Source organism: Mustela nigripes, chromosome 5 (genome assembly GCF_022355385.1).
Source record: "Mustela nigripes isolate SB6536 chromosome 5, MUSNIG.SB6536, whole genome shotgun sequence".
Lineage (NCBI taxonomy): Eukaryota > Metazoa > Chordata > Mammalia > Carnivora > Mustelidae > Mustela > Mustela nigripes.
The window spans coordinates 83,435,360-83,461,520 of NC_081561.1; the positions used below are offsets into that span (position 1 = coordinate 83,435,360).

The 26,161-nt window shown below is 39.1% G+C and overlaps 1 long non-coding RNA gene across 1 annotated transcript in view; it reads right to left on the bottom strand.

Annotated features, from left to right (window-relative positions):
- The window catches only part of LOC132017377 (uncharacterized), a 30,308-nt gene extending 12,834 nt beyond the window's left edge, over window positions 1-17,474 (bottom strand). The window contains exon 1 of the long non-coding RNA XR_009404251.1: window positions 17,054-17,474. This is a non-coding gene — a long non-coding RNA (uncharacterized LOC132017377). The remainder of the gene's footprint in view (window positions 1-17,053) is intronic.
- Window positions 17,475-26,161: the final 8,687 nt, after the last annotated feature.

A 26,161-nucleotide genomic window follows, 5' to 3' on the forward strand; every position in this document is an offset into this window, starting at 1 on the left:
AGAGCTTGTAAATTAATAGTTCAAATTATAGGGGCACCTGGGTGGCTCAGTGGGTTAAGCCGCTGCCTTCGGCTCAGGTCATGATCTCAGGGACCTGGGATTGAGTCCCACATCAGGCTCTCTGCTCAGCAGGGAGCCTGCTTCCCTCTCACTCTCTCTGCCTGCCTCTGCCTGCTTGTGATCTCTATCTGTCAAATAAATAAATAAAATCTTTAAAGAAAAATCCAAATTATAATATAAATTATAACCCAAATAATAATGTAAATTAATAATCTTTCTTCATCATTTTGACACTGATTCATCTTGTTTTTTAATTTGCTTATCTGGAAGTACCATGAAAATTTCTTCTTAGAAACTGGAATTGGCTTTAGTTTAGCTATCAGATTCCATCTAGTACCCCAAAGATATGCTCCTGGCTCCTGTCACTACAAAAAAAGGGAAAAAACAAATATATGTGTATGTATATATACATCTGTAATGCATTTTTATATTACTAAAAGATGTTAGCTGAAACTTGCAAATTTATAGTAATATGAGCACAGAATTGCTCATGGTAAAACTCTTCTTCAAAATATTTCTTTTTTTTCTCAAAATATTTCTGATGAAATTATAGCAATATTGTTTCAAGCCAAACCAGAAAACTGCAATAGAATGGTATGTTTTGGCCCATTTGCTATACAGATGGTTTTAATTGCAAAAATCCCATCTTCTTTAGTTTCGTTTTTTAAGGGACATATTTGGCCACTGGTTAAGAGGGTGGAAAGTTGGCCCCCAACATTTGAAAGAGAATGGAGGTGTTGGCAGGGCTATACTACTTCCCAAGTCTCTAGTGGGGGATCCTTCTTTGTCTCTCCCAGCTTCTGGTATCCCCAGGCATTCGCTGACTTGTAGGAACAAAACTCCAATCTCCACCTCTGAGTTTATACAACCCTCTTCTCCATGTGTCTGTCTCTTCATATCGTGTTCTCTGTGTCTTTGTCTCTCTGTTCTTGTAAGACAGTGGTTTTTGGGGATCAAAGGCCCATCCAACTCCATATGACCACATCTTAACTAATTGCATCTATAACAACTTTTATTCCAAATAATGTCACTCTGAAGTGTTGGGGTTTGGATGTCAACCCATCTTTGGAAGAGGAATACAATTCAACCTAGAACACCTGCTTTAGCAGGTACTTTTTTTTTTTTTTTTTTAAAGATTTTATTTATTTATTTGACAGAGAGAAATCACAAGTAGATGGAGAGGCAGGCAGAGAGAGAGAGAGGGAAGCAGGCTCCCTGCTGAGCAGAGAGCCCAATGCGGGACTGGATCCCAGGACCCTGAGATCATGACCTGAGCTGAAGGCAGCGGCTTAACCCACTAAGCCACCCAGGCGCCCCAGCAGGTACTTTTAATACTGGGATTACTGCATGGATAAAATAAAGTTCATGCCCTTTGAATGTAAGGAGGTTGACATTAAACAAAACCCAAGAATTTCAGTTGGTGATAAGTGCTATGTAGATAATTATATAATAGGGCCCCTATTTAGATTGATTGGTAAGAAAGATGACTCCAGGGCGATCTTTAACCTGAGCTCCCCACAGGAAGGAAGCAGCCATACAAAGATGGAGAAACAAGGATTCTAGGCAAAGGAAATCCATGTTCCCAAGGAGAAAAGAACCTGTTCCTGTCCCACTGCTTCACAGCAAGATCTGTCATCATAAATGGTTTTCTTTCTCTCAATGAGTTTATGTATTCCTTCAAAAATGATCTACCTAAGTTTGGGTTTCTGGTAGGTAGTTTTCTACTCAGTTATGGACAGATAGAATAGCAACCTTAACTATGGGACTTTTCATGCTCTGGAAAATAGTGTTCATCTTTAATTTGAAGATGGCATAATTTTTATGGGCTATGACGCTATTTGTATAGGTTGACAGTTACTGTCCAAATATAACTGGAATATCATTGTGAAGAGTTACAATGGAAGGTAAATATTAGTGGTTAGGTAAGTCCTATTCGTGTGTTCTTAAAAGATCTGATTTGTATCCATGCATTTGTAAAAGACATTGCTATCATTTTTTAATCACCCTTAAATTTATCTTTAAATTAGACAGTAGTGTAGAAATCACCATTTTTGTGAAATATGGCTGTATTTCACAAACAAAAGCCATGTTTTTCTAAAAAACCTCTACCCCTTTTTAAATTCTAGAGGCTCTGTAGTATAGGGCAGAGTGATCAAAAGTTGGTCTTCAAGTTGTTTCCTCTCAAGGAGAATGAACACACTATATGACAATGAGAAACTGCCAAGAAGATTTAAGGGCCAAAATTTTTTGCAGTTTTTCTATGTCAATTTTGGGTTTGCATTTTTAATACTCCTAAGAAGAGTCAGAGTAAAAGTAGGGCATCTTTTTTCATCTTTGTTGTTTGCAGACATAAGCATATTTTACTCGCTGAATTATTAACTTTTCCGTATGCCTGTCAATTTTTAGAAACAGCCAAGAACTTGTAAAATCGCATGTCAGAATCTGTGATTCAAGGGGAGAACAAATGCACCCAGCTCCCAGAATAACCTCAGAACTGACCCAACTGAGTCTCAAAAAAGGCACTTTCTAAGAACATGGTTGCTTCCCCTGACTTTCTCTGAATTTCCAAACAAAATTTCACAAGGGCCAAGGCCTTTCTTCAGATACTCAAAATTTTAAACTGCTCATCTTTTCTTCAAATTTTTTTGGAGGGGTGGTGGAGAAGGAGAATATCATGCTACAAATCCCCCCAAAATTATTTAAATAAGGAAAAGCTTTCCTATGAAATAAACATTTCAAGAAACTTAGAGCAATCTGACTCTTTTCCATTGAGTTATATTTTAAATAATTGCATTAGAAAAAAGACCTTAGAAGATTGAACAGAAAATAAAATCTACTCTATCCCTTTGGCTCATTCTAGACTAGCCTACACACACCGGACCAGCATTCATTCATTCATGGGATGGCAAAGGCTAGTCCTCAAGGTCTCCGCACCCTTCACCAGCCCCAGTCTGGAGGCATCTGACTCAAGCCAGAAGACCAGGCACCATGAAGTCTGCAGTTACTAAGTGTGATACTACCAGGACAGTGTGATATAGTGTGATCTACCTCTAGAAAGGAAGTTGGTTTGTTTTCAGTTGGGTTTTCTGTTGCTTATGGAAGTTCCACAGTGATAATTTTCAGAGGTCTGAGTAAAATGTTATTTCTCTACAAAAGTTAACAAATAAGTTATGAATATTATAAAATATTACTAACTGACCAGATAATTAAAGGAGACTGGTAGGGTCAAAGTTCACATATAAATAAGTTGTTCAGAGTCCATTGTTTGTGGTTGCTGAGAATTATGGTCTACTTTATAGCCTACTCCAGGGAAAAGATATGGGTATGAATATGCTTCCAGAGATAGGAAGATGGGAGTCCAAAACATAGAGGACTCTTTTACTAAGACAACTGTAGGAAAGCTATCACTTTTCTTTTCTGCTTTTTATATCACAATCAAAAAAGACACCTTGTTTCTTTTGTTCTAGAAATGCATTACAGAAACAGATACAAGAGTCTATTGGCTCTTCCTTGGTGGTTTTTCCTCTTGTGCCACTCAAGTTTTATACGTGAACAATTAAGTGACGACTGAGTGTATGTAGAAAAAAAAATTACCCTTGAGGTAATTTGTAGCTTCAAGGAACAAAGAAAAAATAATGTCAGCAAAGGAAAGGAAATAGCTATTTACTCAGGGTCAAAACAAAGGCAAGCCACTGTTTTAGGGGGAACAACATGTTGATACAGGTGAAGGAGGGCTTTCTCACATGAAAACTACACCATCTTGGCAGCATGTTTCAGGGAACCAGGCTGAGGCGAGGTGTTTTCCTTCTGGAACTTTCATTACACCGTTCTGACTTGCTCCCCAAGGCTGCCTGGGCATGTCAATTCTAGTGAGTTCTATGAATCAATAAGAACTGAGAGTACAGAAAAGAAAGAAAATTCATAGATGTGGGTTATTTCAGAAAAACAGAAAAGAGGAGGAAGGTTATAAGTCTTGGAGAAAACATTAATACTATGTACGAGTCACATACACCTGAAGTTTTCATACATGTTGCAGATTCAATTTATGTGTGGTAAAGCATACATCTTTCTTTGTTTATTCTTTCAGATTCTCCTCTTGATTCTCCCTCCCACTTGGCAATTTCTTCTGCCTGATTTCAAAGCTGTGATTTTAAAGGAGGCTGCTCTGCCCTAGGCAGATTGGTTTGGTCATGATGGCTTCCTAGGCAAGGACTACACCAAGTGGAGTAGCAATTAAGGTATTTCCAGTGTAAGCAAATTTGTAATGAAGAAGACTACTGGAGTGAATGGGCCCCAACTTCTTGAATATGGAACTCTACTTGGTTCAAATTAACCAAGCAGATATTATCTCTTCAGGGCATTTGACCCTGAGAGATCCCATAATTGTAGTTCAGAGAAAGCTAAGCCTGGTAACAAATATTCCCACCATAATATGAGTGAGTCAGTTGCGGAGCCTGGGGGCTGGGAGGCAGTGGGGGAGAAGACTCTGCTCTACATAGACATTCTAAAATTCAGGCTCTTTCCACCTTGAGGAAGGATCAGGAAACTACAGTTCACAGGTCAAATCCAGCTAAGAAAGATTTTTTATTTTTAAAGGGTTGCAGAAGCAGCAGCAGCAGCAACAGAGACCTTAGGTACCTGAGATGCCCTAAGATATTTATCTCACCCTTTCCAGAAAAAGCTTGCTGATTTCTGATATGGGTCCACATTTCCTCAGAGCACTAAAGGGCTTCCCTTGGACCACGTTAAGCAGCCATCAATGGGAGAAGAAAGTGGGCCAGACATGGAGGATTCTGTGGGACGTGTTAGAGCCAGGCCAGACAAGGTAGATGCTGCTACTGTCTGCATTCCTTTGGGCCAGACACAATCATGTGGCTGCAGCCACCTGCAAGGAAGGGTCAAAATGCAGCCTAGCTCCATGCCTAGGAGGAAAAGGAATCTGGTTAGTGAAAAGACAGGTGTCAGAAGACACACAAGGTGAATTGCTAGAAAAATTAAATAGCCCATTGTTAAGAGTTCAGGAAAAGGCCAGAACGCCTCAGACTGAGGCTATGAGGTTATCACTGTGGTTTCCCAGAAGAGGTCAAACTGGGATGGTCAATTGTCAAGTGGGTGGAAAATGCAGGTAACTGAAAGGAGATTACCAAAAGCACAAGGGTGGAAAGTATAGGCTTGGGATATTTAACACAGAAAGAGGCCCATGGGGAAGTTCTGAAGAATATTCTTAGAAAGACTGGATTCAGCTAGGAAAAGGCCTTGAGTGGTCAGGCCGTGGCAGGCCAAATGCGTGGAGGCCAATTTTAGAAATCATTTGACCATGGATTTTTTTTTTCCTGATTTTTATTTTAGTTGTTTGTTCATTTTGTGCTCTATGGTTGCCTTGTCTGAGTCTGGAACCTCCAGATCTTGAGGTTTTTTTCATTGTTGTCTCTGGGCAAAGGCTATCTTCAGAAGATAGGAATGTTAGAATTTCAAGAGGTGAAGGGAAATGATAACAATGACCCATTTCTTCTGAAAAAAAAAAAAAAAAACTCGAATTTGTATATCATCCATTTACAAGGGTACATGAGAACATGTATACTCAGTTAAAAGAACAATAATAAAAAACACCCAAGCACCCATCATCAGCATAAGTAATAAGAGCACATGGCCAATGTGGATGACATATTCCCCCTATAGATGACAGGTTCCCCCTTGATCACATATCTCTTTCTCAGTTCTTTCTTCCAAAAAACAATAATCCTGAATTTTCTGTTAGTTGTTCCTTCCTATTCTTTATAGTTTCACCACCTATGTATGAATTCTTATATTGTTTAATTTTACCTACTTTTGAATATGGAATCATATTCTCCTATGACTTGTTCTTGCTCAATATTATGTTCTTTGAGATTCTTATAAGTAACTGCCACTTGTAGCTAGTAGCTAATTTATTTATAAACTACCTACTCTCTGTTATCCATTCTATTCTTAAGGGCCCTCCTCTTTCTTTATAAATTGGAGAAAATTTAAACTTTTGCACCATTTTAAATGGGAGAAAATTTAAAATTTTGTGTCTTCCAGGGAAGACATTAAAATGAACACAAAACAAAACGTAACAAAAACAAGAAATAAGAGGGAAGTGAAGGCTACCTTTCTCTTTGTAGAACATTTGGGAACTTCAGTGCATCTCTCCTTGGAACTCCTTGTTCTGTGGGATTTGACTTATCAGGTTCAACTTGATTTGCTGTGATATTTAAACTGTACTCTTTTGGGTGGTTTGTTTTTTTCAAACAACCAGTTTTTGCATGTGACTGAAGGTTTCTAGCTACCTTAAAGACTGCCCTTTTTCCCTTGCCCCCCTCTTACCAGTGAAGAACATTCAGCCCTTTTTTACTAACAGGTGTCAGATTACATTTCGGGACATTTTTCACACACACCTTCTTGAGAGAATTTCCTCGCACATGGAGCTTGGTTTTTAATCCAGTTCTTCTGGACATAATATAAGCCGATCGTGACAATTCTATGTTAATCATCTTCACTGGACTTTCATTCTTGAGTTTATAATGATGCAATTTCATAAATGAAATAAGCCATTGTCCCCTTCATGTCTTGGGTCCCGCTGAGAGAGTGTTTCTATGTTTCAGTTGGTACATGCATTCCTCTATCTACCCACGACAGCATGGCAGGAACAGCTACACTCAGTTTAGAGAGAGAAACTTAGCTGTTCCGTCTCACTCTCTAATGAGTTTTCAAGAGTGTAAACAAAACAAATAAACAGAGTATAAACAACCCTCTATCTGATCTTTTCCTACAAAAAGAGACACAAAAATATTTCTTTAAAAGGTAGAACTTTTTTTTAAAAGATTTTATTTCTTTATTTGAGAGAGAGAGAGAAAGAACAAGGAGGGGGCAGAAGGAGAAACAGGCTTTCCACGGAACAGGAAGCCCAATGCGGGGCTCGATCCCAGGACCCTGACATCATGACCTGAGCTGAAGGCAGACACTTAACCCACTGAGCCACCTAGGTGCCCCTAAGAGGAGGGACATCTTACTTCTCAAACATTCCTATAAGTTTCATTTCCTTTTTGTTGTATGTTTCATGGACAGGTTTCAATTCTGAATAATTAGTAACTATTTTGAATAATTAGTATCTGTTAGTATCTCATGAGAACCACCTGAGTTGCAAAAACTCATTTTTAAGTTTCTCTGCTTAAAGCGATCAGTTCCATAAATTATACATCTGTTAGTTGATATGTATTTTCCAATAGGTAGTCTGAAGCAGCCCCACATGAACACTCATTTTCACATTAAAAGTAGAAGAAGCCTGAGAGCCTGATCTTCTAGGGGTTTTCCCCCCACTCTTTTTAAGTCCTTTTTTTTTCTTGCCTAGAGGAAAATACTCTTCTTTTGAAAATCGTACTTATTCCTGATAAGAAGCTTTATTTCTATCTTCAGAAACATCATTTTAGATTTGTATAATCAGTTCGGAAAACTGCTCCTTAAAATGATAAATAAGTATCAAATTAAACTTGCAATTAAAGTTTACTAAAAATATAGGTTGCTGTAATTTTGTTGGTGATAGAAGTACAGAAGTAGAAATGATTAATGATGATTACTAATTACGCAGCTGTGTTCAGAGCATATAAGTCTACAGAACCATGGTTTAACACTAAATAAGGGCTTCATCCTAGGAGAAACCTCTGTAGACAGTATCTAAATGCAGCTCATTTCTAGTCAGTACTTAAACACCCCCACCTCCTCCTATGGCTGAGCTTGATAAAGAGCACCAGAAAAATAGAGTGCTGGGATGACCATCTTGGCTCTTCTTTCTCTTGTTGCTGCGTTTTTGTTAACTATTAGATCTGAGCTTAAAATAATGCCATCAATGTGAGAAAGTATCAGGTATTATCCTTGAACAAGGATCATCTTGTTCAAACTCTGACTTCTCTCTTGCCTAAATCTTGGATAATCTGGTATTTTCTATGAAAAATGGTTTATTGATTAGCCTAATGGAAGTCAACTGTAGAATAAAACCATTAAATATTTAACGTATAGACCAGTGAGTCAGGTTTGGTCACTTCATCTGTAACCTTAGAATAAGGAAATCTACAAATTGGGTTTTTTAAAAAGACATTTCTAACTATATACTTTTTTTTTGATTAACACAAAAATCACATTTTTCCCTTTTCTGTTCTTCACTGCTGCAGAAAAATCATTATTTTAGGAAACACAATTTTATAAATAAAACAAACTACAGTGATCAATAAATGTTATATGACATTGGGGTCTCCTGGGTGGCTCAGTCAATAAAGTATCCAACTCGTGATTTCAGCTTGAGTCATGATCTCATGGGTCATGAGATCAAGTCCCACCTTGAGCTCCATACTTGACACAGTCAGCTTGAGATTCTCTCTCTCCTTCTGCCTCTCCCCCCATGTGCTCTCTCTCTCTGATAAGTAAACAAATCTTTTTTTAAAAAGTGATATGAAATTGAAACTCTCAAACCTACTTTTCATATACTAGTAATGTGTTATTTTCAGTACCCAATATATGAGCAAACAAACAAAATTAAACTTAAAGAAGAGAGAAAGAGAATGAAATGGAGAAAGCAAAAGGAGAGAGGAAGACAAAAAGAGAGAAAAAGAGGGAGAAAGAAAAGGACCAAAAGAAATAGAAGAGGATGTTTTTGCTTTTAGTGAATGGGAAACAGGGGATACAGGCAAGGGAAGAAAATGAAAATAGTTGCGGAGGAAAAAGGATATGGAAATATGGAACCAGTTGTCACCTCTTAAGCGTAGCTACTGAGATACCACAATGTGGCTACAGATTTGTAGGTATGTAACCTGACTGTTGAATCAGGATGATACATGGACCTGTCCTTCAGAGGTGGCTCAGTGTGATGAAATAGACTGAAAAAAAGAAAAAGGATAGATGCCTCTGTTGGAAACTACTTCCACCACTAAAGTGCAGTGTGACCTTGGCCATGTTGCATAACTCGTTTACTCTTCTTTCCTCCTCTGAGAAATGGTGATGAGTATCCATCCACCCTACCCACCTCATTGGGTTCTCTGAAAACTCAATGAGATCATTTTTGTGTAAAAGCTTTTTGAAAGCTGTAAAGCACCAAAGTAACATATAACATTTGACCACAAGTAAACTGCATGCCCTTCTTGGGCCTGGCAGTCCCAAGTCAAACACAAAAGGAAATGGAGGAGATGGGTCATACTATTTTTAAGAAAAATGCAGCTTAGAGCCAGATGTTTACAACCACCTCTGAGATTATCTGAGTGCTTAATATTAACCAACAGGGCGTAAGCAATTTTATTGTAGTCTCAAAACCCTAAAAATCGACAGACTTTTTTCTGACAAAGTGGTTCAACAAAGATGTGTTAGGGGAAGGAAACACTTTCAAGGGACCTCGGATATTTGGCTCCCCATTACAAAGCACTGGGAGATGCCTGCAGGGAGCAAAACTCCAGAGGGACCTGCATCTGTCTTCTCTGCCTTGTCCTGAGTGACACAGAGCAAACCACAGAGCTGGAGAAACAGCATCAATCCAGAGAGAAACGTGCCTGACCGCTCCTCCTGTGATACCGGGCCAAGTAGTCCTCTCAGAGTCATATAGTTAGTAATGGTGGATTCGCATGGTTAGGACAAGAACTGATGGACCCAGAAGCAGAATTGCTGATACACAGCCTCTCCCTTTGGACAGCAGCTCAGACTTCAGGGCCTCCAGAAGGGAGAGAGACATTTGGGAACAGATTTGACAAAAGGTTTTTCCCCTTCAACTGCTCAGGATGTGGTACTGAATTTTGAAGGATTAAAAAAGGAAGAAGAATTTATTGCTTATGCTCTCAGGGCCCCCTAGGGCTTATCAAAAGTTTTATCACATTTTTCTAAAATACAGCCCTAATCCAGAAGCTTTGTTTGTGCACGGATATGTCCAGTCCATGGGTGGAGAATTTCCATAATTCTTTCCATTCTGTACTCTGTCCCTCCCTCCTTTGTCCAGTTGTTTGGGGTCTCTGTCCATTCTGATCCTAAACATGCTTTCATTGTAAGGGTCAACTTTACTTGAGATTTTAAAGCCTCAAAGACCAAAATGGTGGGGGGGGAAAAAAGTCAGAACTCTTTTGGGATAGGACCAAATATTTGCTAAATGTCTATATAAACAGCAAATGCAACTCTTTCCCCGTTTCATCAAACACCCAACTGTATTTGTTAAATAATTCTTCAGCCAATACTATGTCAAAGACACCACATAGCTATTTTTTTAATCCTTCAACTCAGCAAATTAGCTGGGATGACCAATTTTGACCGCCACTACAACAGTAACATTGTGCACTTAAATATCTTTTTTTTTTTTTTTAAAGATTTTATTTATTTATTTTACAGAGACAGATCACAAGTAGGCAGAGAGGCAGGCAGAGAGAGAGAAGGAAGCAGGCTCCTGCTGAGCAGAGAGCCCGATGCGGGACTCGATCTCAGGACCCTGAGATCATGACCTGAGCCGAAGGCAGCGGCTTAACCCACTGAGCCACCCAGGCGCCCCTGTGCACTTAAATATCTTTCCCACTTCTGGTTTTTCCTGGCTTCTGTGTCAGAGACAGGTGTTGACAGTTATTGTGTGATGGGAATTTTTAGAAACACCAGCGCTGTTGGTGTTTCTAAAACACCAACAATATCCTCATCAAGAAGTCATGAATTGGCTTGAGATAAGGAAGGGCAATTTGAAAACCTCCTTTCCCTTTGTCTCATTTGTATTTTCTCTTCCTTCAGCTCTCATCTGTCATGAATTATGTCCTCTAAGTCCCTGCAAACCAGCCATGTCACACACACTCACACATACACATTCCTTCCTTGCATAGAGCAATTGTCTTACCATTTTCTGAGAGAAAATCATAGATTCCTATGGTCAGAGACAAAAGTTGATGTCAGCTGTCTTTTAGTCCATAGACTTCCAAAACAAAAGAAGAAGAAAGCTATCTGTACAAAACACATGCGCAAATTGAGATGGTCAATTCTCTCCTCTCCAGGAAGAGCCCATTCTGGAACCACAATGGTCATTCACCAGCACCAGTTTGACCAGCATTCCAGGCATCCAAGAGAGCAAATTCTGGGACTTTCTTTTCATTAAAATGTGAAAGCATATTACACTGCGCTGGCCTGAAGCACACTTTTTAACTTAAAAGCAAATTCTAATTCTTTGAAGTTGAAACATTAAAAAAAAAACAAAACCCTCAAACCAAAACAAACTTTAGTCTCTCTGGAAAAGCAATTGATAAAAAAAAAAAAAAAATACCTTCTAACTGTGAATATATTTTCACACTGTTAAGCATTTATTTATTAAAAAATAATATATGTTTCTGAAAAGAGCTGTCTTTTGATAATCTCCCAAGACCAGAGAGCACACAGATATTCCATGGAATCAAGGCCTTGTAGGTGAAAAGAACTATTTTGTTAGATTAATTCTTCAGAAAAGAAGATCATGCCATGAACTTTTTTTTTTTTTTAATTGGATTCTCTACCCTATAATGATCTACTATAACAATCTACTATACGTTGTATTTGTGGTGGTTTTGTAGTGTGTCACCTTGGCTAGGATGAACTACCTTTCCCAGAATTCCTGGTCCAGTATGTTTCTGGTTAAGGTGGACTGTAGGAAGGATTGTTATGGAAGATGGGGAGGGCAGAATGGGGCAGCAGCCATGCCTTAGCTCACCTACACTGTTGCTTATCTCACCACACAAGTGTAAGGCAGTAGCCTTCTTCCCCTGGATCCTCCATCAGCTTCTCAGATTCCTGCACTCAGGTAGCAGGCAGTAGCAACAGCTCTAGACACAATGATAAGACATAGTGTGGCTGAGATAAGGGAAATAAATCCCATATAAACCAGGGACCTGCAACCTCAGTGAAAGGTCTAAGGTTCCAATTGCAGTTATGTTGAGGTACCCTTTCTGACCCATTTACTGAGCGACCCAAAAGCTATTAATCATGAGTGTGGTGCAGAATAAGAGAAAGCTCTATGAGAAGTCCAGACCACTCTACAAACAGCTCTGCCACTTGGACCATATCATCCAGAAGATTCAATGGTACTTGAAATGTCAAGATAGGGATGCATTTTAGAGCCTTTTTCAGACTCCTATAGGGAGATCACAATATAGATTCTTAGGATTTTGGAATAAAGCTCTGCATCTTCTGTGGACAACTATTCTTTTTTTATGAAATAGCTCTTCTTTTTCTACTGGGCCGTAGTAGAAATTCAGTGCTTAGCGACGGCTCACCAAGTTACCAAGTGTGTGACCTAAGCTGCCTATTACTAGGTATTTTCTGACTGACCAAGCCATAAAGTTAAGCATGTGCAGAAGTACTTCATTCTCAAAGGGGGGTGATAAATACGAAATCAGGCTTGAACGAACCTGAAGGCACAAGCATGTTACATGAGTAAGTGGTCCCACCACCCATGACTCCTACTCTTGATTGTCTTCTCTCTTTTAACCTGCATTTATGACCTCTTGGGGAGCTCCTGCGACCAGGTGATGAAGGAAGAAAAAACTCAGGCCTAGTCTGCACATGATTCAGCAAAAGAGGCCAGAAGTCACTTAACAGTGGACAGCTGAAAAGAAAATGTTCAGGTGAAGCATGACAGCCCCACTCTGAGATGGCCCTGTAGGACAGCGGTGAAGGACAAAACTCCTAGTGTATTTCAGTGTATGGAACTTTTAGCTGACACCTGATTGTCCATTTTGCTGGGAAGGAGATGTTTCCAGAAGTACAAGTCACACTAATTCATGGGTCATAGCTAATACTTAGTTAGAAGGTCAGAGATTTGGAAGGAACACACTGAAAAATTGGTAACAAAGAGATCTAAAGGAAAGAGAGATTGACAGACCTCTCTAAATGGGCATGGCCTGTGATAATATTTGTGTTCTATGTGATTGTTCACCAAAGACTAAACTCAGCAGAGGAATATTTGGATAGGATGCACCATTCATTGGACATCAGTCAGCCTCCTTCTCCAGCAACTCTTGTCATTGCCCAATTGGTCCATGAATAAAGTGACAATGGTGGCAAAGATGGAAGTTATACATGGGCTCAGCAACATACTTTTCTGCTTACCAAGGTCCACCTGGCTACGGCCACCATGCAGTGCTCCATCTGCAAATTGCAGAAATCAATATTGAGCCCCTGACATGGCACCATTCCCAGCTATCAGCTAGCCATCTATTGGCAGGTTGATAACATTAGATCAGATCACTTCCATCACAGAACAGACATGCTTTGTTCTTACTCTGGACACAGTTACGCCTTGCTTGTGCACAGTGCATCTGCCTGAGGAACTTACTTTATATTAAATGAAATGCAGCAATTGGCTCATGCAGTTTACTGGTCTTACCAGGACTCCCATCAGTCAAAAGATGCTGGCTTGATAGCTTGGCAGAACGGCCTAGGATGTCTAGGATGCAAAGTATGCTCTAAATCATCATCTGATATATATTTCTTTTTCTCCTGTGTCCAAGATTCATGGGTCTGGGACCAAAGGGTGTTATAGGAAAGGGTCCTCTCACTGTTATCACTAGTGACCCACTAAATTTTTGTTTCCCATCCTTAAGATATTAGACTCTGCTAGTCTAGAAGTCTTAGTTCCAAAAGGAGGAATATTCCCACCAGGGGACCCAAAGATGATTCTAGTGAACTGGTATGTCCCTGGACACTTTGACACATGCCACTGAATCAACAGACAAAGAAGGGAGTGATTGAACTCACTCAGGCTTCCTTGCACAGAGGTAAGGGAGAGTGTGTCTCTGATGTTAAAAATCTTCTGGGTTATCTCCCCGTACTCCCATATCCTGTATTAAGCTAAAAAGGACGGTTAATGACCCAGACCCTTCAGGAATAAAGATTTGGTTCACCCCACCAGGCAAGAATCCACAACTAGCTGAGGTCTTTGCTAAAGACAAAGGGAATATGGAATGAGTACTGGAAGGAAGCAGTTATAAATACCATCTATGACCACATGACGATTTGCAGATATAAGTATTATAAGTTTTGAGTGTTTTTTCTTCATTGTGATATGACTATATATATGTATATATATATAAACATATTTTGCATATATATTTAACCAGTTATTTTTTATGTTTGTCTTTTCTCATCCCCTGACTATCTAACATGTGTTAAAAGTAGTTAACTTAATAATCTCAGTATATAAGTTATAGGATAGCAAAGGAAAAATGTGAATCTGTTAGAATCACACTAAGAATAAACATCACCTCAAGTCAGAAAAGAACTTTATATCCTCTTCTGAGGAAAAGTGATGTATTTTTGGTTGGACCTGGGATAGGTGCATCAGGTACAGATGAACACACACACAGATACTCACTCACACACACACCCTAGTGTTTCTGCTTCTGTCATCGAACCCTGATTAATATCATATTTAGGTTAAATTTTAAAAGGTTACATTCTTTTAAAAAAGATGTTTTTTATTCAGATTGTAATTGACATATAATAAAGTGCACATATTTAAATTGTACATTTTGATAAATGGTAATATATACATATACCCATGACACCATTACTACACTCAAGTAAATAAAATACTCATAACCTTCAAAATTCACTTCTCTTTCTAACTCTCCCTTCCTACCTCTCCTTTCCCAACTCCCCAGCTAACCACTGATGTGCTTTCTCTTACTTAAGATTAGTTCTCATTTTCTAGAGTTTTATGTAAATGGAATCAGACAGTATATGCTCTTTTTTGTCTGGCCTATTGTACTCAGCACAATTATTTCGAGATTCATCTACGTTGTTATGTTCGTTCTAAAATAGTTTAATCTAAAAAGTTAAATTCTTAATGAAGGGATTGTTAGAACAGGTCAATCACTGGCATTTAGATGCAGTGTGATTCAGAGAAACAGAAATCCAGGCAATCAGAGATTATATGCTGGGAGCCTGTCCCAGTAGCTAGAGGATGGAGAGATAGTGTCATCATGCCAGCCTTGCTGCTAGGTAGACAGCATGAGCTTCTTTGGAAAGGGCTTTCAAAGGCTGGACCCTGCATCAAACAGAAATCTTGGCCAGTGGAGTAGGGCTGGACAGCACCATCTCCAAATGTTGTCCAGGAGACTAGGGAGGGAATAGAATGCCCACTGAGTTTTGAGTGTTGCATCTTTGGAGAAAAACATGAATGACATCCCCCTGAATAAAGATGAGTCATTCTTGTTCTTACCTTTCTTCAGTACCATCAACAAATGAATTCAGCAGTCCTTAGGCTCCTCTCACCTAGTTTTGCTCTAGCCCCACTTTTTCTCACAGATAAGCCAAGAGTGACAGATTGCTCCACAGGGTCCCTTAAAGTCTCCAAATATGAGTCATGGAAAACAACATAATGTAGCAGGCATTTGACTGAAAAGCAAGAGATCTGGATTTTAACCCAGATCTGGCACTTACTTATTAGGATGGGACTGTGAATAAATTAGATTCTCGGAGTCTTGTTTCCTTAGCTGTCAATGGAAGGAGCTAGACTATGTGATCTTGAAAAATCTCTTTATTTGATGCATCTCAGAGTGGAATAATGAAGTCCTAGAGGATTAACAGGTGTGGTCATGACGAGAACCACGTAGACAACTTGAATGAAACCCCCATTTGTAAATGTAGGCACCACAGCCTAAGCAGCCAGCCACCTATTGTCTGTCAGTACATCCATCCATCATCTATCTATCCAACAAGTGTCTAGTGAACACTAATATGTTTAAGACATTGTGCTTAGCAAAGGAGACAAGAAGAGGGATATGACCTAGCTCCTGTCTTCAAGATGCTCACAGTTCACTCAGAGAAAACAAATCTATACATAACCACAACATTTGGTAATTTTAATAATGAATATATTAAGAGCAGAGATGGTGTTTTGGTTTTCCCTTGATCCTCAGGATCTTGCACAGAATAAGAGGAGAATAGTTGGGGTTTTTTGTTGAAGTAATTGATTATGAGGACATTTAGGGCAAAGGCCATTTCAGAATGTACTCCATGAAGATATAAAAGGAAAAATTATAAACGTTCACCTCAAGCACTCTCCCTTTGGGAAACTCACAGTCACCCTTTTTGCTCGGCATGTCTTACTGCCAGCTATATATATCTTGTATGTACTGATTACTGTAACAAACCTTTAGAAAGAGAAAGAGGAAAGAGAACTAAACCCAATTCTACTCTCCATATAGCTAGACAAGTAACCATCCATTTTTTCTATTAGAAAAGACCCAGGGGCATCTGGGTGGCTCAGTCAGTTGGGCATCAGACTTGGTTTCAACTCAGGTCATGATCTCAGGTCCTGGGATTGAGCCCCTTGTTGGGCTCCACATACGGTGGAGAATCTGCTAGAGATGATTTCCCTCTCTCCTCCCTCTGCCCACTGCCCACTCTCTTTCTCTGTAAAATAAATAAATAAATAAACCTTTAAAAAACAGAAAGAAAGAAAAGACCTAAACTAGGAAGCCATGAACTTTCTAAGGAAAGGAAACATCTCAAATTGGCCAAACTTAGTTCATTCAATTTATTAACTTGTACTCTTAAATATAAATATGAGGATGTTAAACCTGAGGTTCATCCTCATAAAACAAGTACGTATTTCTGAGGTTCGTAGCATACACACTAAAACATTTACTTCACATCCAAGTTGTCCAGAGATGATTTTAAGTGAATACATTTCTGTTTTCAGAACAATTCTCCTTTATTCTCTTCTATTTTACCATAATCAAACAGCTTAAGCGAATCGATGAATAAAGAAGGAAGAATGTGTAACAACAGAGAAACCCTGACCATCACTTCTAGTTCACACTGTGGAAGATACTAGTAAGTAGATGGCATGTGCGTATTTTAACTTTATAGATTTAGCTCCCTAGCCAACCTGGGTGCAGCTCCATCCTCCAGCTGACTTCCCCACAGCCAGCAATCTGGGTCATGTGGCTGGCTGACCACCCTCTCCAACCCCCCCACCCTCCGCCACACCACCTACCTCCACTCCCTGACATGCCATCAGATCCCACCCCAAGGAGCCAGTCGTCCTGTGAAACAATGAGCAATTCTTATAAGACACACTGGAGCTCTGTTACTGTGTCACAGGAAGGCTTGATAAGATCTCCCAGCCACAGCATTCTTTTGTGTCAGCAGACGCAAGTGGGATGTTCCTTCTGTAGCTCTTACTGAGCAAGAGGAAGCAGCCTGGGAAGCACAATGTTCATTGAAATCGGCTTTCATCTGAGGAATCCCAGAGTGGCTCCTGCTCCACGATGGGCATTCTGTCTGCAGCTGAGCTCTCCTGATGCATTTCCGTTGTTTGTTCTGAGGGGAAGGCAGCACCTTTATGAGACTCCCTCTTTTACTAGGTAAAGGGCATCATATTGTGCCGGGCAAAGCATTCTGTGTCAGGATGTCTCCAGTGAGTCTGGGGCCTAGAGGGAACATTAAAAATAAAATAAAAAACAATTCGCGTCTCCCCCAGTCCTGACTCACTGATGAAGCACCAGCTACATTAGGGGAGGGACACAGTGGCGCCCAGATGACCCTTGCTGCACGTGCAGCTGTCTTTAGAAGCAGGAAGTATTGTTTTTCTTATCCCAGTGGTCACAATGCTACAGGCCATAAACGGTGGTACTTACCTATGGCTCTGAGTGCTAGGGGCCCTCCAGAGCTGCCCAGAAGCAAGCCAGGCTCTGTTATCTATTGTATCTATTAAATTTCAAAGCAATTCTGACTCTCAATGGACAAACATGGAGAGGAAGAAATAATCCACAGTCAAATCATGGGTAAGAAGTCTCTCCATCTCATTGTTTTATAATTTAGCAATTCACTTTCTTTTCAGAGAAAAACATTCTTCCGATTATTAAGAGGTCTAAATCAGTACATGGTCAAACAGGTAAACCAGCGTTAGGCTAACTTTTCTTCATCTCTCATGGCCCTTCCTTCTCTGCTCCACCCCATCTGGACTAACCATCCATGCAAAGGAATATAAAAGAATGAGCTCTCAATACATATGGCACCTTGGACTCTGCATATACTTTTTTCTTTCAACTCTCAAAATTAGCTGCTGGCAAAGTTAGGAAGGCATTGTCTATCTCGGCAGTGGAGGGTGTCAGCAGAGAGACACTACAAGGTAGGAAACCCTGGAACCTCATAAAGACCTGGCAACAGGACATGAAGGAGAAGAGATCTGTGAAGTTCCTGGCCCAAGCCCTCTTCATTAGGCTGGGTCCCTAGACACGTGGACTGATGATCAGTCTCCAATCTGAGCAGCAAGGCTGGCTTTTCTCATCCCCAGAAGCCTAAAGTCATATATGTCGGTGTGTTTGTGTGAAGGTAGGTATGACAGATGTATAAGGAGATAATGACACTGAAGAACTTGAAAAACATGGAAGCTGTTTCTTGGAATCAATTCAGTGTACTTGTTCTAGTCTGAGAAGAACAGACGTCAATCTTGTAAGTGATGCAGGATATGGACGAAAATGACAACTGAAGGCAATTAACTTTTCTCTGGAAGGAAAGATTTGAAAAAGTCCTAAGAAATTAAAATTCTGGCTAAACCCCACGAAGAGGATCCAAAAGTGTTTTCTGATTGGATTTTCTTAGCTGAGCAAATAATAGAACTCTCAAATACCTGCAAATTTTGTGTCTTCTGTTGGATATTTTTATGAAAGGATTTGCCTAAGTTTCTGGTGACTTTCCCCTACCTCTTACACGAGTAGCTCATCTATGATTGGGATAGGCTTCTGGAAAAGAGAATTTATATTAGGGATTGGCTTTGGATAGAAAGGATCCATGAAACTCTCTTCCTCAATCATCCTCTTCCCCCAACTACAGTTAAAAAAGTAAAATTAAATTAAATGATAAAATAAAATGGATCGAGGCTTTGTAAATGGGATCCCAGCATCCGTAGGAGATTCTGGGGGTCCTTCTAATTTTAAGAATCTATGACTTTAAAAACTCTAGAAATATAATGCTAATGCATATAAGTTGTTCTATTTCTTTATTTATTTAGATTGATTAATTTTTTTTTTTTTTTTAAAGAGAGACAGTGATAAGGGAGAGGGAAGAAGGGGCAAAGGGAGGGGGAGAGAGAGAATCTTAAGCAGAGTCCACACTGAGACTGCCACATGTTTTGGGGCTCAATCTCACAACCCTGAGATGATGACCTGAGTTAAAATCAAGAGTCAGATGTTTAACTGATGGAGCTACCAAGGTACCCCAACAGATGCATATAATTTCTATATATATATTGGTGATCTCTGGGTGAAAGCCACATAAATAATATCCAGAAAAGAAAGATATCACATATTAGATTATAATACATCTAATTCAGTTATATATATAATATATATATGTATATATTATATATATATAAATACCTGGTGTGTGCCCAAGACTACAGAACTTGCAGCAAATGAAAAACATATTGCAATGTGGTCTGAAGACTATCACAAACAGATGATTTCACTGTCATATAGTATTTATGGAGTAGAGTGACAGCCAAGAGACCCTGTGGCTCTTTTTTTTTTTAAAGATTTTATTTTTTTATTTGACAGAAAGAGATCACAAGTAGGCATAGAGGCAGGCAGAGAGAGAGAGAGAGAGAGGAGGAATCAGGCTCCCTGCTGAGCAGAGTGCTCGATGCGGGACTCGATCCCAGGACCCTGAGATCATGACCTGAGCCGAAGGCAGCGGCTTAACCCACTGAGCCACCCAGGTGCCCTCTTAATTCACCTTGTGAAGGAACAGGAAGGGCTTCTAGATGGGGTAGTGCCAAAGATGATACTTAGAGCTTGAAGAGTAATTATCTAGGTGAAGAAGATAAGGGAGAAGATTCTAGACAGGAAGATTCACATGAAGCAAGTAAAGAGGCCTGAGACATAGGGCACCTTCGAAGAACTACAAGTAGCTTTTATTTCTGAACTGTTCAGAGTAAGGCAGGTAAGGGCAGGGCATGTTGGTGGGGGCCAGGCATGAAGTTCATCTGTCCAGAAACTTTAAACCTTCTGTTAGGACACAGATGAAAGAAACCAGAACAGAATTTACACCTTAGCACTTTCTGATACTAAGACTCAAGGAATTATCGTGAGGTTGGATATCAGAGAAACTGAAAAGGCAAAACAGAGCTTATGGTGACATCAAAAGATTTACTTTAAGGTCAGAAAAAAGTCCTCACGGCCTCAGGAGTGAAGGGGTTTGAGTTGTTCCTTTAGCATCTCACCTCCCCTTCCCTTTGTCCCAAACTCCATCCCTTAATGATAGGGCAAAACCCAGACAACTTTGGAGCAATGAGGGCCAGCTATATCATTGGCAGGGGCCAGAAGAAAATGAAAATGTAGAACTCTTTTTCAAAAAGCAGAAAATAACATGCTCCTAGAAGTATTAAAATGTGACACTTATCCCTTTCTTCCAGTCTTTTCTCTTGACTTGTCATGGTGTCTTTTTAATTTTTACTTAAATCATTATAAATAAAGAAAAAGTAAAAATTTTAATTATTAGCATGAATTTTACCATTCATTTTTATATTGTAAAGCTAGTCTTAAATACAAATATAAAAGCCTTTAACTTGCATGTAGAATCATCAAAATCACACAATTTACACTTTATAGCTCATACATTACACTTTATAGCTCATACATTGCCTGTGTATTTTATTCTTACCCCAGAAGGGCAAAAATGCTGCAGAATACTAACTCAGCTGTTTTTACTTCAACCTTCAGTGCAAGCACATTCTAACACTACCTTCAATGGGTAAAGAAGGACTAACAGGAAAGGTAGCCATGATCACTCTCTTTCCTTTGGATCACGATTTCTAGCATATGTGATTGGCTAATACAGGGAAGTAACAGGAGTAAGGAAAGATAGGCTAGACTTCCTTAGTTATTTGTGTTTCTTAGAACTCCTTTATCTGCTATCTGCATATGGAGCAAATTCCCTTTCAAAAAGAGAAAGGGACCTCTCAGGGTTGTCAGACTGCCCTTCCCCCACTCAGTCATAAACCTAATATATTGCTTTGATCTGCCCCACCTTACAGTGAACTCCTGTGCATCATGGGTCCACCTGAGTCCTGTGCTCAGGGGCCACTGTGACCATTATATGAGAATGGGGCAACAAGGAATCACAGCCATAATAAGATATGTATCTTATCTCTTCAAACGCATGTTTCATTGCCCTATTTAATGTCACTTAAAAGCCTGAGTTCAAGGATAAAATTATTAAGACTTTTAAGATGGCAGTAATGTGGTTTTGGAATATAGGTGAGGTTTGATGAAGTGAAATCCAGAGCCGATGACCAAGAAGGAATTCTTGAGACGTCTTTAGTGCAGAATGGTGGTTTTATTAAAGCATGGGAACAGGACCCCTGGACAGAAAGAGGTTACCCTGGGGTTGTGAGGAATGACTGATGATATCCTCAGGAGTTTGGGGAGGTAAGGAAAAGGGAGGTTTTAAAAGGATTTTCATGTGTTAAAGAGGACTCTCAGGATATTGAAGCCCTTGCCATTGTCAAGTTAAGGTTGTTTTTCCCTCTAGCAAGACATTAACATAAAGATCATCGGATGCTTCCAGGAAGAATGTCACACATGTCCCATCTGGGAGGTGGAGGGGTTGCAGGATGTCAGCTTGTGCTTTATCCTCAGCTAGCCTTCTGCTCCCCCTCATCAACAGTAGCTGTGTCTAAACCAAGCCTGAGGTCCTCCTGATGAAGTTCTAGAACCTAGGTGAGGTTCAGTGAGCTGAGGTCCAGAGCCGATGACCAAGAAAGAATTCTTGAGACATCTTTGGTGCAAAATGATGGTTTATTAAAGCACGGGAACAGGACCCGTGGGCAGGAAGAGCTGCCGCCCCGGGTTGTGAGGGATGGGGGATGGTAGGTTATGTACCCTGCGGTTGAGGGAAGGTGAGGGGAAGGGAGGTTTGGAGAGGGGGGTGCAAGGCGCCAGCTTTTGCTTTGTCTTCAGCCAGCCCCGTGCTCCCTCATCACTCCTGTGAGCCCCTATAGACTTACCTGCTCATGAAGCCAGCACCCCCGCAGCAATGGACTAATATTCCTAACTATTGTCTAAAGCAAATGCGTCTTCCCAATAATTATTTCTTATTTTAACTACAAAACTATTTCAGAAAGCCTTCTGGGATTAGTAAAGCTTTCTCCAGTTTATAACTCAGCCTCATAGAAACAAGGCAATAAGACTAATAACAGTGCAATTTATAACTCAACCTCATAGAAACTAAGGCAGTAAGAGTAACCAATGGCAGGGAACCACAACTGTAGAAATCATTTAGTTGCCTGAGTCAAAGACTTTTTATTATATTAAAAATGAAAATGGAAATGATTTGAGCTAACATCCTAATGACTATTACGAATTTTAACCTCACTCACTAAAGATCCGGTAATGATGATCCATGTAGCTAGTCCATTGTCTACTTTGCATTTTGGGTAAGGGAAGTTCAAGCTCAAAGGGCTCCCTGGCCAACAAGGGAACAAGACAGAAAGGACAGTGCAAGAAGGAAGAGGTTAAAGGTTACCCTTGGATTCTTCAATGTGGGGTAAAAGACACTCAGCAGTTGGGGGCACTTGGGTGGTTCAGTTAGTTAAGCATCTGACTCTTGATCTCATCTTGGGTCTTGATCTCAGGATCTTGAATTCAAGCCCAGAGCTTGGAGCTTACTTAAACAAACAAAAGGACACTAGGACACTGGAGGGCTTTTCGAGGGAATTACAGAGATATTTAAAGAGTGTTTCTTTTGCTTCCTTTGAATTTCAATGGGACCAATTTGAGAAACACTGCCTTGGAATGTGACTGGCTTTAAAGAAATTTCTTGGCAATAGTATCAATATAGCGTTTTTGTATATGTCAGCTTACATTTATGACTTTGTAGATGTTAAAGTAGAAAGTCCTCAGGAAAGAGTTAATATTGAAGTACCCAGCATAAGGCATGCTGAACACATTTCCTTACCAGGAAAAAATAGGAAGGCACACATCCAGGAACTCACAGAAGACGGCAGAGAATGTTGATTGGCAGTTTCAGCCTCTGCATCTGGAGAGTTTATTTATAGTTATTGGAATCTTGATAATCAGTGGTACAGGAGAAAAAGGAAAGAATAGATTATTGGAAACCATACATCATTCACAAACTTTATTTTAAACAGTTGTTTATACAGTTGATAGCTTTTCTATCAAAATTTCCACCCTACTGCTTAACAAAGAGTCAATTTACAACTTAGTATTTAATTTCTTTTTATGTTATCTGCTGACCTGCTGGAATAAATGTCAAACACTGGGAAAGAGCATTGTTGAGTAGCCATAAGCAAATAAAAAAAAAAAATGCATGAACTATTGCAATGAAAAATGACTAACCTACTTTGAACCCTCCACGACTACATCAAATAACTAGAGCAATATTTATATTACTTAGCACACATCTTTTAAATTCCAAGTCATACTTTATCATAGAAACATAAGTCCACTAGAAATTAGCAAGGAGTAATTGGCTAGAAAATAGTTATTGATTCTTTAACTTTTTTTTTCCCCCTTTCTTTCTTTTTCTGAGTCATAATGTATAGTTAAAAAGCCAAATCTCAATAATTCTAGAAGGGAAGTTTCTTAAATTTCTGTTTCATTAAGTCAGCTTGTAAGGAACAGCTTCACAAAATAGATCATCTGTTTTGGGACCTTGTTTGATAAGAGCCATAAGACTTGTCTTTGAGTGGCAGGAATTCGCCCTGAGATATACCCTGCTTTAATAATTAAATTAATTAATAATGACTGATGTTAAGAAGACCACAAGTTTATCTGATGCCTTAGGCCTGATGGATTATGGTTAGGCTCTATCAGCTATGAGAATCAGAGTCTGCCACTATTCTGTGCCCTCCAGTTTGTGGCTTGAATCCAGAAAGCTACACACTTGACACCTGAGTTCTAAGATTCATGGCAACTAATTTTAAATACTTCACCACATTTCCAAGGAATGGCTTTAAACAAGGCATGAGTACTGTACTCAATTTCCTTCTAGTTAGAGTAGATTTGCCATGCTATTTATTCAACCTCTTTTCTACGGTATCATTCACCGAGTGTCTGTTATACCCCATGCTCTATGCTAAGCACTGTTCAGGCAGATGCTCATGTAATAATAACTTAAAATCCATGAAGCAAGTGCTATTATTACATTCACTTGCCAATGAGAAAATATGGACTCAGAGAATAAATGCACTTTGCTAAGGACATTCACCTATACAGTGGTAGAGATGGGACATAACCCCATACTTTCTTACTTTGGAGCTCATTATTCTACATTGAACCCTACTTCATTACACAGGAAAATGTTATATTTGATACCAACAAACAGGCTAGGAATAATACATTTTCAACACAGAGATTGCTGAACTGCATAGGCTTCTCTAGATTCAGACTGTTGCAGTATACCACTATAGGAGCTCAAAAAGCTAAAATCAGTAAAAAGAGTGCAAAAGAAACAACTGGTTTTGAACAATGACCCATCCTTGGATGAGCTAAAATGCAGTCAGACTGACCAAGAAAAAAGAGGGACAGCAATGGGTCTCCAGAAAGAGTTGGTAATTACTACACATACGCTTGAGAAGGCAGCAGAACTTTTCTGCTACATGGGTTGGTTGTTACTTAAATACCTCCTCACTACTGCATCTGAAAAAGGATTGCCAATATAAATTGCCTATCTTCCCAACAGTAAAAAATCAACTCTATTTCTCACTTCTCTTTCCCTGTTTCTTCTCATTCCATATTCTTGTTCCTAGTCTGCTCTCAATAAAAATAATTAGCCCACAAATAAAGAGTTGATATATCACTTATTGAAAGTAGTTAATCTTTAGTAAATAAATTGACCAACTAAATATTAACCCCCCACTCATCATGAAATTGACTAGATTCTCATTAATATGCCTCTTAATAAGCTTAGGGTTAGAGTTCACATGGTAGGACTGTACCTGCAAATGGCACCATTATTCCAAGCATTGTTTTTCTCATGATACAAAAAATTGTTTTTAGGATTGAGAGCTTTCTCTGGAATGATTTTCTAATCAAGTCAAGAAAAAGAGAAGACACATACATTCTAAGTGCCAGTTTTAATGGGATAAACAAATATTTAAGTATAACATTTAGTAATGTGAGAATATTTGAGAAACTTCTTTCTGACTTAAGGAAAGACAAGAGAACAAAGGTGATTCCTGATGCCTGAATGTAGAAGATATTTTAACTACTGTTACTTATCTGTACACGGATAAAACCTCTCTAATCCTAGGCTTCTGGTTTAGAAAGTGAGCTGTAAAGTGGGCGATTTCAGAACATTCTCCCACTCAGCAACTCTGTTAAAACAGAAGCAGAGGGATTTGGGAGTGAAAGACCTTATGTTCATATAGTAAGTTTTCATTTGGTAATTAAATTTACTTTTATTGGCTGCATAATCTCTTAAAAAAATTCATATTTACTTCAATTCCTTAGGTCCAAAAACTGTTTTTAGTAAAATATAGTGTCTAAAAAAATGAGATCAGGATGCAGATGAAATCTTTAACTTTTGTTTTGTGATGATTTCCTACAAGATACATATACTTCTATGGTCAGAAGGGGTAGAACCTGAATTATTTTTTTAAAAACTTGAATATTTGCCAGTTTTCAACACAGCTTATAGCAATATTGTCATATAAATGTGAAGATAACTTCTTCAGTTTGTCCCAACCACACCATCAAGTGTGACTTGCTTTTATTTTTTCATACTCCATGTCGTTAAATGATAACATTTAATAACGTCCTACATTTCATCATGGCTGACAGTATCTTACGAACACAGAACTTAACAAAACAAAGCTGCAGTAAGAGTTTTGGCTTTGTTTCATATTTCATTTCCTTTACATAACGTATTGTTTACAGGAATGGAGAGCATTTTAACATTCCTTAGAATATAGAATTTATTTACTATGAGTAGACATTTGTATCAGTGAATGAACAAACAACACTGTTATTCTTCACGATAATTAATTAAATAGCCCATTTAAAATAGTCTCCACTTCTTTTACTTTGAGAGTAGAATAAACTTGAGTTAAAATGGCTTGATCATTCAAAATTCTTTGACT